General features: G+C 43.8%; 3 non-coding genes across 3 annotated transcripts; 2 read left to right on the top strand and 1 right to left on the bottom strand.

Moving 5' to 3' along the window:
• The first annotated feature begins 250 nt into the window (after positions 1 to 250).
• Positions 251 to 334, top strand: TRNAL-CAG (transfer RNA leucine (anticodon CAG)). The gene has a single exon. It is a non-coding gene; the product is annotated as a tRNA-Leu (tRNA).
• Positions 335 to 9855: 9521 nt separating this feature from the next.
• Positions 9856 to 9939, bottom strand: TRNAL-CAG (transfer RNA leucine (anticodon CAG)). Its single transcript has one exon. It is a non-coding gene; the product is annotated as a tRNA-Leu (tRNA).
• Positions 9940 to 10773: 834 nt separating this feature from the next.
• Positions 10774 to 10857, top strand: TRNAL-CAG (transfer RNA leucine (anticodon CAG)). The gene has a single exon. It is a non-coding gene; the product is annotated as a tRNA-Leu (tRNA).
• Positions 10858 to 13153: the final 2296 nt, after the last annotated feature.

Below are 13153 nucleotides of genomic sequence, written 5' to 3'. Positions count from 1 at the left end.
AGAGAAGAAAAGCAAAGAGGGGAAAATAAGAGAAACGAAGAGGGAAGAGGAGGAACACCAAAACACTGACTAACAGTGAGAATGACAGAGAGAGCCATGACCACGGCTTAGATGATACTCAGAGTAGGAGAGATAAGACACAGACCAGATGCAACAACAGAGGAAATAAAATACTGAACATGGCTTTACTGAAAGAGAGAGAGAGAGAGAGGTAGGTTCAAATATTGAAGGTAATTCACACGGGCACAGAGTCAGGATGGCCGAGCGGTCCAAGGCGCTGCGTTCAGGTCGCAGTCCGGTCTTCCGGGCGTGGGTTCGAATCCCACTCCTGACATGACTGTTTTACACTGGTTCTGACACCACTATTATACTAGTTCTTACACCACTGTTATACTGGTTCTGACACCACTGTTATACTGGTTCTAACACCACTGGTTCACTGGTTCTGACACTTATACTAGTTCTGAAACCACTGTTGGTGGCCTGGTGGTTAACGCTCTCGCTTCACACGGTGAGGGCCTGGGTTCGATTCCCAGCCAGAGTAGAAACATTGGACGTGTTTCTTTCCACCTGTTGTCTATGTTCCCCATCAGTAAAATGGGTACCTGGGTGTTAGTCGACTGGTGTGGGTCGCATCTTGGGACACTGACCTAAGGAGGCCTGGTCACAGACCGGGCCGCGGGGGCGTTGACCCCCGGAACTCTCTCCAGATATACTCTCCAGATATACTGGTTCTGACACCACTGTTACACTGGTTCTGACTCCACTGTTTCACTGGTTCTGACACCACTGTTATACTGGTTCTAACACCACTGTTTCACTGGTTCTGACACTTATACTAGTTCTGACACCACTGTTATACTTGTTCTGACACCACTGTTACACTGGTTCTGACTCCACTGTTACACTGGTTCTGACACCACTGTTATACTGGTTCTGACACCACTGTTACACTGGTTCTGACTCCACTGTTACACTGGTTCTGACACCACTGCTACACTGGTTCTGACTCCACTGTTACACTGGTTCTGACACCACTGTTATACTGGTTCTAACACCACTGTTACACTGGTTCTGACTCCACTGTTACACTGGTTCTGACACCACTGTTATACTGGTTCTGACACCACTGTTAGACTGGTTTTGACACTATTATACTAGTTCTGACACCACTGTTATACTGGTTCTGACACCACTGTTACACTGGTTCTGACTCCACTGTTACACTGGTTCTGACACCACTGTTATACTTGTTCTGACACCACTGTTACACTGGTTCTGACTCCACTGCTACACTGGTTCTGACATCACTGTTATACTAGTTCTGACTCCACTGTTACACTGGTTCTGACACCACTGTTATACTGGTTCTGACACCACTGTTACACTGGTTCTGACTCCACTGCTACACTGGTTCTGACATCACTGTTATACTAGTTCTGACACCACTGTTACACTGGTTCTGACTCCATTGTTACACTTGTTCTGACACCACTGTTACACTGGTTCTGACTCCACTGTTATGCTGGTTCTGACACCACAATTACACTGAATCTGACACCACTGTTACACAGGTTCTGACACTACTGTTAGACTGGTTTTGACACTACTATTACACTGGTTCTGACACCACTATTACAATGGTTCTGACACTACTGTTTTCACCACGTCAGCGTGACAGCGTGTCAGCGTGCCTCGTTGTGCTCCGGGTTTTCTGGTGTTTTCACGGTCGCTCTTACGTGCTAGAACTTTAATTTGTGTCATCAATCCTATACGATACATCCCTCTAGCGCCTGGAACCAATCTTGGGCGGAAAACATTATATACTGAGTCAAAAAGGGAGAATTAGTGTGCACTACCTAGCAGAGTTTACTGCCAGAGGGGAATCATAGGCCTGTGTCCCGTGTGAAAAAATAATAATAATTGAACTTTTCGTGTCAGAGGAAAGAAAGTCTCCCTGATAACATTGAGTATACATAGTGTATAGTGTATACTACAGTGGCTCCCTAGTATATTGTTGATAAAGGCTAAAGTGTCATTTGAAAACAGGTGAATTTGTAAATGAAGTGATAAGCCTATAGACTCCGAGTATAGAGGCTGGTGCCAGAAGTCGCCAGAAACTTACCGCAGGTCAGCTGTTTTTAATAATCTTCCTGGCTTGCTAGTGTACTCGCATATAATCTAGTGATACCAGTGAATAGCAGAATACAGTGTTGTAGTAGCAACTAACCAGTATTATAATGGTACTTAGTGGAGTGGAGTGACTTTCATTAGTTTCTTTTTTCTTGAAATACCAGACGTATACTGTGAATTTCATATAACCTGTAGTTACCAGCGGTCGCAATATACACAACCAGAAGCAAATATTACTACAGAAAAAGCGTCCTTCCTCCAAAATTTCCACCAGTCAACTATAGTGATAATATAGCATTTATTGTGGTGGAGACGGAAAAAAATAGAAAAGCTAGATACAGTGATTGATAAACAAGGGTTGAGGTCGACCGTTCGTCATTGTAGAAGCTGCCAGAAATCACCGGTTTCTTCAACACGCAAGTTATACTTTTGTATCAATCAAATCACATATTACTCGGGTAGATAATTTCCAGTAGATCCTTCATGTGTTAGCCCAAATCACCGACCAGTATGTTTTAAATAAGCGACCCACTGATCAGATCAGATCGACTGGTCCGAACCCTTGACTGGTCCGAACCCTTGACTGGTCCGAACCCTTGACTGGTCCGAACCCTTGACTGGTTTCAAACGGTTTTGTTGGACAATAAAGCAGACTGTAAACGGATGGGGTTGTAGGCGCCCTTATAAACACAAACATTAAATATATATCAGGAACGTGCACGGTAAGCTGTCCAATATACAAAAACAGTTAGAAACAGAAATACAAATAGCTAGAGCTTCATTTAAGGAGGTTATTAATAGAATATTCAAGAGGTTGCTAGTAGAATTGCAGTAAATCAACCATTCAAATCATTATGAAGCTGTGTGTAGTCTGTGGTCAGTCAAACAAACGGGCTTCCACATGGATAAATTGTCATTTGTGTGGAAATTGGTGTCACGCCCCTTGTGCAGATATCCAAGAACTAGCTACAAGCAGTGTTAAAACACGGAAATGTTTTTGGGTATGCCCAAATGAGATAAATCTGTGGACTAAAATCACAAGGGTATTAAAAGAGGACAACATCAAAGCTGCTTTCATAGACAACCTGGAAGCTTTCTACAACAGATGGGAACATAAAAAGTCTGTGCTGAATGGTACTGCCCTTGATACTGGCCATGTAGTCAGAAACTGTAAGGCTGGAGATGAAGTCCTGGTAGTCAGTAAATGTGGGGCTGATAGTGCTGTCCTGGGAGACAGTAATGGTGAAGCTGGAGGTGTTGTCCTGGGAGACAGTAATGGTGAAGCTGGAGGTGCTGTCCTGGGAGACAGTAATGGTGAAGCTGGAGGTGCTGTCCTGGGAGACAGTAATGGTGAAGCTGGAGATGCTGTCCTGGGAGACAGAAATGGTGAAGCTGGAGATTTTGTCCAGGTAGTCGGGAACTATACGCAGGAAGGAATACATATAAATGACCTCATAGGGGACAGGAGCCATAGTAGGGAAACAAGTGTAGTCAAAGATAAGATAAAACCAATATTGCAAACTAGAAATACCGCAGGAAATACACAAATAACCCGCACATAAAAGACAGAAGCTTACGACGACGTTTCGGTCCGACTTGGACCATTGACAAAGTCACACTAACAGAGGTGGAGCATGACGGCTATATATAGGCAGGAAGAGGTGGAGGTAGTAGTAGTGGTAGTAGTAGTAGTAGTAGTAGTACAAGAATTGTATATAATACCGACAAGATGAAATGACACATGCACAACACCCGGGCATCCCCACCGTAGACGCTTCGCCATCCAGCCAGCCACTGGATGGCGAAACGTCCACAACAAAGACAGCCAGACGCCGCACATGTGTCTAATTTCATCAGTAGATGTAGTAGAAGAAGAAGAGGTAGTAGTAGTGGTAGTGGTAGAAGTGTGAAATAAGGAAGACGAGCCAGTCAAATACAAAGGAAGGGGAGCACTGCAAGAGAGCTAGAAACCCACAGAGGGAGAGCAAGCGCACCGAGGTGCGTGAAAGGGGAAGTGGTGAAATAAAATAAAGATGGAACAGAAACACGAGACAGGAGAGAGAAAGACAACCCAGAGGAGAAAAGGAGAGAGGAAAGGGGAAGAGGAAGAAGAAAAAGAAGAAGAAGAAGAAAAAATGAGGATTCAGGTTAAGTCACGGGTGTTCTGAAGTTTGGAGCATTTTACAATGTAGTGGGAGAGGAAGGCATCTACAGAGACGAAGCCAGGGCTAAGGTTCATACAAGGAAAGTTGTGTATAAGAGAGGATTCAACTAAACGGCGACTGTTCGAGTTGGAAGTAGGGAAGACAGTTTTAGCAGAAGACCAGTCAATAGGATGGCTATGATCTCTGACGTGACAGAAAAGAGCATTGTTAGTGTCGGCAAGCCTAACACTATTTTTGTGCTCCCTAAGTCTGTCAGAAAGAGATCGACCAGTTTCTCCAAAGTATTGAAGAGGACAGGAGGAGCAAGAAATAGAGTAGACACCAGGAACATCTGTAGAGGGAGGAGAGGTATGAACGAGATTAGTGCGAAGAGTGTTAGTCTGGCGGAAGGTAAGCTTGATGTCTAAGGGACGGAGAGAATTGTTGAGATTAGAAAGACCGGAAATGTAGGGAAGGCAGAGGATAGAAGAGTTCCCATGAGTAGAGAGTTTGGGAGAGAAGAAATTGCGTTTAGCACGTGAGAGGGCAGAGTCTATGAAATGGGAAGGGTAGCCAAGACGGGAGAACGAATTATAAAGAGTGGAAATTTCTGCTGGAAGGAACTGAGGATCACAGATGCGGAGGGCACGGAGAAAGAGGGAGATAAGAACACTTTTCTTGACAGGGGAAGCATGATAGGAAAAGTAGTGAATGTACATGCCACTGTGCATAGGTTTACGGTAAACGGAAAAGGAAAAACCTGTATCTGAGCGGTGGACATGGACATCAAGGAAAGGAAGTAAGGAATTAGATTCCCATTCAGCTTTAAACTTAATGGAAGGGGCAAGATTGTTAAGAGCTTCAAGAAAAGGTTGGAAGAGACTGGAGTCATGAGGCCACAGAGCAAAGATGTCATCCACATAGCGGAGCCAGAGTGAAGGTTGCACATCGAGGGTTCTTGAAGCTCTTAACAATCTTGCCCCTTCCATTAAGTTTAAAGCTGAATGGGAATCTAATTCCTTACTTCCTTTCCTTGATGTCCATGTCCACCGCTCAGATACAGGTTTTTCCTTTTCCGTTTACCGTAAACCTATGCACAGTGGCAGATTAACTCGGTGGCACTCGATGTTTGCACAAGGCTTATTCCTCTAAGAAAAAGGAGGAGTAGATGTAAAATAGAAAGAGACAGGCGCTCCCTTTACAGGCGACGGAAAAGAATAACAGAGCGGCTAAAAGAGGTCAATATATCTGAAATGCGTAGGGAGACACTGGTCAGAGAAATAGCAAGCATCGAACTTAAGCTAAAAGAATCCTTTAGGAGTCAGGAATCGCGGGAAGAACTAAAAGCCATAAATGAAATCGAAAGAAACCCAAAGAATTTCTTCTCCTACACAGATGACAGCAAGGAAATGAGTGAGCTACTCAAGTCCCAGTATGACTCAGTTTTTAGCAAGCCGCTAACCAGACTGAGAGTCGAAGATCAAAATGAATTTTTTATGAGAGAGCCACAAAATTTGATTAACACAAGCCTATCCGATGTTATCCTGACGCAAAATGACTTCGAGCAGGCGATAAATGACATGCCCATGCATTCTGCCCCAGGGCCAGACTCATGGAACTCTGTGTTCATCAAGAACTGCAAGAAGCCCCTATCACGAGCCTTTTCCATCCTATGGAGAGGGAGCATGGACACGGGGGTCGTCCCACAGTTACTAAAAACAACAGACATAGCCCCACTCCACAAAGGGGGCAGTAAAGCAACAGCAAAGAACTACAGACCAATAGCACTAACATCCCATATCATAAAAATCTTTGAAAGGGTCCTAAGAAGCAAGATCACCACCCATCTAGAAACCCATCAGTTACACAACCCAGGGCAACATGGGTTTAGAACAGGTCGCTCCTGTCTGTCTCAACTATTGGATCACTACGACAAGGTTCTAAATGCACTAGAAGACAAAAAGAATGCAGATGTAATATACACAGACTTTGCAAAAGCCTTCGACACGTGTGACCATGGCGTAATAGCGCACAAAATGCGTGCTAAAGGAATAACAGGAAAAGTCGGTCGATGGATCTATAATTTCCTCACTAACAGAACACAGAGAGTAGTCGTCAACAGAGTAAAGTCCGAGGCAGCTACGGTGAAAAGCTCTGTTCCACAAGGCACAGTACTCGCTCCCATCTTGTTCCTCATCCTCATATCCGACATAGACAAGGATGTCAGCCACAGCACCGTGTCTTCCTTTGCAGATGACACCCGAATCTGCATGACAGTGTCTTCCATTGCAGACACTGCAAGGCTCCAGGCGGATATCAACTAAATCTTTCAGTGGGCTGCAGAAAACAATATGAAGTTCAACGATGAGAAATTTCAATTACTCAGATATGGTAAACATGAGGAAATTAAATCTTCATCAGAGTACAAAACAAATTCTGGCCACAAAATAGAGCGAAACACCAACGTCAAAGACCTGGGAGTGATCATGTCGGAGGATCTCACCTTCAAGGACCATAACATTGTATCAGTCGCATCTGCTAGAAAAATGACAGGATGGATAATGAGAACCTTCAAAACTAGGGAGGCCAAGCCCATGATGACACTCTTCAGGTCACTTGTTCTATCTAGGCTGGAATATTGCTGCACACTAACAGCACCTTTCAAGGCAGGTGAAATTGCCGACCTAGAAAATGTACAGAGAACTTTCATGGCGCGCATAACGGAGATAAAACACCTCAATTACTGGGAGCGCTTGAGGTTCCTAAACCTGTATTCCCTGGAACGCAGGAGGGAAAGATACATGATTATATACACCTGGAAAATCCTAGAGGGACTAGTACCGAACTTGCACACGAAAATCACTCACTACGAAAGCAAAAGACTTGGCAGACGATGCATCATCCCCCCAATGAAAAGCAAGGGTGTCACTAGCACGTTAAGAGACCATACAATAAGTGTCAGGGGCCCGAGACTGTTCAACTGCCTCCCATCACACATAAGGGGGATTACCAACAGACCCCTGGCAGTCTTCAAGCTGGCACTGGACAAGCACCTAAAGTCAGTTCCTGATCAGCCGGGCTGTGGCTCGTACGTTGGTTTGCGTGCAGCCAGCAGCAACAGCCTGGTTGATCAGGCTCTGATCCACCAGGAGGCCTGGTCACAGACCGGGCCGCGGGGGCGTTGACCCCCGGAACTCTCTCCAGGTAAACTCCAGGTAAACTGTTACACTGATTCTGACGCTACTATTATACTGGTTCTGACACTACTGTTAGACTGGTTCTGACACTACTGTTACACTGGTTCTGACACCACTATTACAATGGTTCTGACACTACTGTTACACTGGTTCTGACACTACTATTACACTGGTTCTGACACCACTATTACAATGGTTCTGACACTACTGTTACACTGATTCTGACGCTACTATTACACTGGTTCTGACACTACTATTACACTGGTTCTGACACTACTATTACACTGGTTCTGACACTACTATTACACTGGTTCTGACACTACTATTACACTGGTTCTGACACTTCTATTACACTGGTTCTGACACTACTATTACACTGGTTCTGACACTACTATTACACTGGTTCTGACACTACTATTACACTGGTTCTGACACTACTATTACACTGGTTCTGACACTACTATTACACTGGTTCTGACACTACTATTACACTGGTTCTGACACTACTATTACACTGGTCCTGACACTACTATTACACTGGTTCTGACACTACTATTACACTGGTTCTGACACTTCTATTACACTGGTTCTGACACTACTATTGCACTGGTTCTGACACTACTATTACACTGGTTCTGACACTACTATTACACTGGTTCTGACACTACTATTACACTGGTTCTGACACTGTTATTACAATGGTCCTGACGCCACTGTTACACTGGTTCTGACATTACTATTGCACTGGTTCTGACACTACTATTACACTGGTTCTGACACTACTATTACAATGGTCCTGACGCCACTGCTACACTGGTTCTGACACCACAGATACACTGGTTCTGGCACCACTGTTACACTGGTTCTGACACCACTATTACAGAATCAGTGTAATAGTAGTTTCAGAACCAGTGTAAATATTGGTGTCAGAGCCAGTGTAATAGTAGTGTCAGAACCAGTGTAATAGTAGTGTCAGAACCAGTGTAATAGTAGTGTCAGAACCAGTGTAATAGTAGTGTCAGAACCAGTGTAATAGTAGTGTCAGAACCAGTGTAATAGAAGTGTCAGAACCAATGTAATAGTAGTGTCAGAACCAGTGTAATAGTAGTGTCAGAATCAGTGTAATAGTAGTGTCAGAACCAGTGTAATATTAGTGTCAGAATCAGTGTAATAGTAGTGTCAGAACCAGTGTAATAGTAGTGTCAGAATCAGTGTAATAGTAGTGTCAGAACCAGTGTAATATTAGTGTCAGAACCAGTGTAATAGTAGTGTCAGAACCAGTGTAATAGTAGTGTCAGAACCAGTATAATAGTGGTGTCTGAACCAGTATAACAGTGGTGTCAGACCCAGTAGAACAGTGGTGTAAGGACCAATATGATAGTGGTGTCAGAACCAGTATAATAGTGGTGCCAGAACCAGTATGATAGTGGTGTCAGAACCAGTATAATGGTGGTGTCAGAACCAGTGTAATAGTGGTGTCAGAATCAGCATAATAGTGGTGTCAGAACCAGTGTAACATTGGTGTCAGAACCAGTAAAATAGTGGTGTCTGTATCATGTGGGAGTTCGACACGTGGATTAGGTAAGAAATACTCACGTAGGCTGGTAGTACGTATAATTACAGATAATGTGTGTAACGCCCTTACAGCCGTACCTATCTCACTCGCTCCTCTCGTAACACTGACTGACCGGCCGCTCACGTACCCATATGTGAGAGGGTCTTTGAATACTGTCAGGTCAGCTCAATATGAATAGACAGTGACTCAGGCAGAGATGGTTGGTCGTGAGTCAACTGGCACAGTGGTTACTGGTAACTGGTTACTACTACTGAGATCTGAACCAGTATAACAGTGGTGTCAGAACCAGTATAACAGTGGTATCAGACCCAGTATAACAGTGGTGTCAGGACCAGTATAATAGTGGTGTCAGAACCAGTATAATAGTGGTGTCGGAACCAGTATGATAGTGGTGTCAGAATCAACATAATAGTGGTATCAGAACAAGTATAATAGTGGTGTCAGAACCAGTGTAATAATGGTGTCAGAAGCAATATAATAGTGGTGTCAGAACCAGTATAACAGTGGTGTCAGACCCAGTATAACAGTGGTGTCAGAACCAGTATAATACTGGTGTCATAACCAGTATAATAGTGGTGTCAGAACCATTCTAATAGTGGTTTCAGAACCAGTCCAATAGTGGTGTCAGAACCAGTATAATAGTGCTGTTACAACTAGTATAATGGTGTCAGAGCCAATGTAATAGTGGTGTCAGAACCAGTATAATAGTGGTGTCAGAACTAGTATAACAGTGGTGTCAGAGCCAGTATAACAGTGGTGTCAGAACTAGTATAATAGTGGTGTCAGAACCAGTGTAAAACAGTCATGTCAGGAGTGGGATTCGAACCCACGCCCGGAAGACCGGACTGCGACCTGAACGCAGCGCCTTGGACCGCTCGGCCATCCTGACTCCGGTAACTGACTCTATTTAGGTGCAGGTTCACATAGGTAGGTAGGTATAGAGTAACGTATGTGTACACGCACATAGTAATGTATGTGTACACCACGTATTTGTACGTTACTTAAGATAACCCAGAAAAGGTCAGAAAAAGTGACTTATATCCGAAGGGTATAAAGGATAAAGCCAGCAAAGCCTCGCACTGTGGCTTAGCTCTTTTAAGTGGGTCCTTAGGCCCTCCATCCCCAGGATGCCACCCACGATAAGCACTCGGGTACCTGTTTAATACCGCGACATGTTGCCCCTAGGTCTTGCCTTGCCCAGGATTGAAACTGGATCGTTCCATTGTGAGTTCAGGTTGTTCAATCCTGGGCTATTTAACGAAGAAGAAGAAGAAGAAGAAGAAGAAGAAGAAGAAGAAGAAGAAGAAGAAGAAGAAGAAGAAGAAGAAGAAGAAGAAGAAGAAGAAGACTATCAGTTGAACATCATCGGTAAAGGTTTGAATACTATCACAAGATGCATTCACAAGTTATCACATATAAACTAATACATTTTCCCCTCCAGTGTAACTGACAAATCAGCCCCTACACAGCCCCAAACATACATTTGAACCCTTCCATTAAGATCGCCAGCTTTGGAAACTTTAAATCCGCTCGGAAGATGCATTCTACAGTTATTTCACGGAAAGCAATTTGATCTTTATATAGTACGTCACTGGTGTCAGCTATGGTCTGTATAAGTTGCATATCATGTACTTGTAGTAATAAAGATAATAATAATAATTATTATTATTATTATTATTATATAAATAAGTAATATTATAAGGTTGAGGAACAGCAGCAGGGAGTCAGGATGGCCGAGCGGTCCAAGGCGCTGCGTTCAGGTCGCAGTCCGGTCTTCCGGGCGTGGGTTCGAATCCCACTCCTGACATGAGTGTTTTACACTGGTAACACCACTGTTTAACACAGACCTAACACCTCTGTTTTACACTGCTCTGACACCAAACAGTAACAGTTGTGATGACAGTTGTGTTGTAGAGGTCAGAGCACAACTCACACCTCTACAACATCCTCAAAGATCTATTAAGTTATACCATGAAGGAAGATCCTGGACGTCACCTTAACAAACATGATAGTAATTATAGACAAGACAGATTATAGTGGAAAAATAGACATGATGTTTGAAGACGTGGGAACTTACGTGCCTCTTAAAGTATAAGGAACGTTGTTTGTGTGGTATCTAGAGTGTGCTCATCTATATGTGGATGCAAGGGTCGAGTCACAGCTCCTGGTCCCTCCTCTTTGCTGGTCACTACTAGGTCCACTCTCTAACTGCTCCAAAAGCCTTATCGTAACTCGTCTTAAAGCTATGTATGGATCCTGTGTGTGTGTGTGTGTGTGTGTGTGTGTGTGTGTGTGTGTGTGTGTGTGTGTGTGTGTGTGTGTGTGTGTGTGTGTGTGTGTCTGTGTGTGTGTGTGTGTGTATGTGTGTGTGTGTGTGTGTGTGTGTGTGTGTGTGTGTGTGTGTCTGTGTGTGTCTGTGTGTGTATGTGTGTGTGTGTGTGTGTGTGTGTGTGTGTGTGTGTGTGTGTGTGTGTGTGTGTGTGTGTGTGTGTGTGTGTGTGTGTGTGTCTGTGTGTGTATGTGTGTGTGTGTGTGTGTGTGCCATTAAGGATAAAATAAGTACATGACGAAAGAGTGCCAACAGGGAGAGTGCCAGTGAAAATGCTTTAGTTAAAGAAGAGAGTTAATAAGAAAGTTATCTATAGGGAGGATGTCAAGGGGGAGTGCCAACAGAGGAGTGCCAGTAGGGAGGTTGCCACGAGAATGACATGTATGGGATGTCCTGGGAAATGTATGGCACTCACCACGACTGCCATACATGACATACCTGATTATTTATATAGTAGTAGATTTGGTAACTTGCAGGTAGCGGGTAGGAACAGTCTGGTTGACCAGTGAGGGAGGGAGGGAGGGGGCTGTTGTGTGGATGAGGGTCGTGAGTGAGGATGATAATTTAAGTTCAACACAGACTATTATTACCAGCCTACTGGTGTACATAAGAACATAAGAACGAAGGAACACTGCAGAAGGCCTACTGGCCCATGCGAGGCAGGTTCAAGTCTCCTACCGGCTTAAGCCAATGCACCCAACCTAGTCAGGTCAGGTCACATTGACTTAAGGGAGGAACACGGCAACCGACCTGGTAGTACAAGCTATCAGGTCCAACTCACACCCACCCACATCTACTCATGTATTTATCCAACCTATTTTTAAAGCTACACAACGTTCTGGCCTATATAACTGTACTTGGGAGTTTGTTCCACTCATCCACAACTCTATTACCAAACCAGTACTTTCCTATATCCTTCCTGAATCTGAATTTTTCCAACTTAAAACCATTGCTGCGAGTCCTGTTTAGGCTAGATATTTTCAGCACACTATTTACATCCCCTTTATTTATTCCTGTCTTCCATTTATACACCTCAATCATATCCCCCCTAATTCTACGTCTTTCTAGAGAGTGCAGTTTCAGGGCCCTTAGTCTATCCTCATAGGGAAGATTTCTGATACATGGGATCAACTTTGTCATCCTCCTTTGTACATTTTCCAGAGAATTTATATCCATTCTGTAATACGGTGACCAAAACTGTGCAGCATAATCTAAATGAGGCCTAACCAAGGATGTATAGAGTTGAAGAACAACCTGAGGACTCCTATTATTTATGCTTCTTGATATGAAGCCAAGGATTCTATTAACTTTATTGCGAACACTTATGCACTGTTGTCTTGGTTTCAGATTACTGCTAACCAGAACTCCTAAATCTTTTTCGCAATCCGTAATATTAAGATCTACATTATTTAGTTTATATGTGGCATGGTTATTGTCCTGTCCAACATTTAGAACTTTGCATTTGTCTATATTAAACTGCATCTGCCACTTCTCCGACCACTGCATCAGTCTATTCAAATCTTCCTGGAGTGCTCGAATGTCCTCGTCAGAATGAATTCGACGGCCTATTTTGGTGTCATCGGCAAACTTGCCGATGTCGCTCTTTATGCCCTCATCTATGTCGTTTATGTAGATTGTGAACAGCAGGGGGACCAACACTGACCCCTGATGAACACCGCTCGTGACGCTTCCCCACTCTGATTTCTCCCCATTTATGCAAACTCTCTGCTGCCTATTTGTCAACCATGCCTCTATCCAGGAAAAAAATTCTCCT

Source organism: Cherax quadricarinatus, chromosome 4 (genome assembly GCF_038502225.1).
Source record: "Cherax quadricarinatus isolate ZL_2023a chromosome 4, ASM3850222v1, whole genome shotgun sequence".
Lineage (NCBI taxonomy): Eukaryota > Metazoa > Arthropoda > Malacostraca > Decapoda > Parastacidae > Cherax > Cherax quadricarinatus.
The sequence above is the reverse complement of the archived record's forward strand: the minus strand, read 5'-3'. Positions and strand labels throughout refer to the sequence as shown.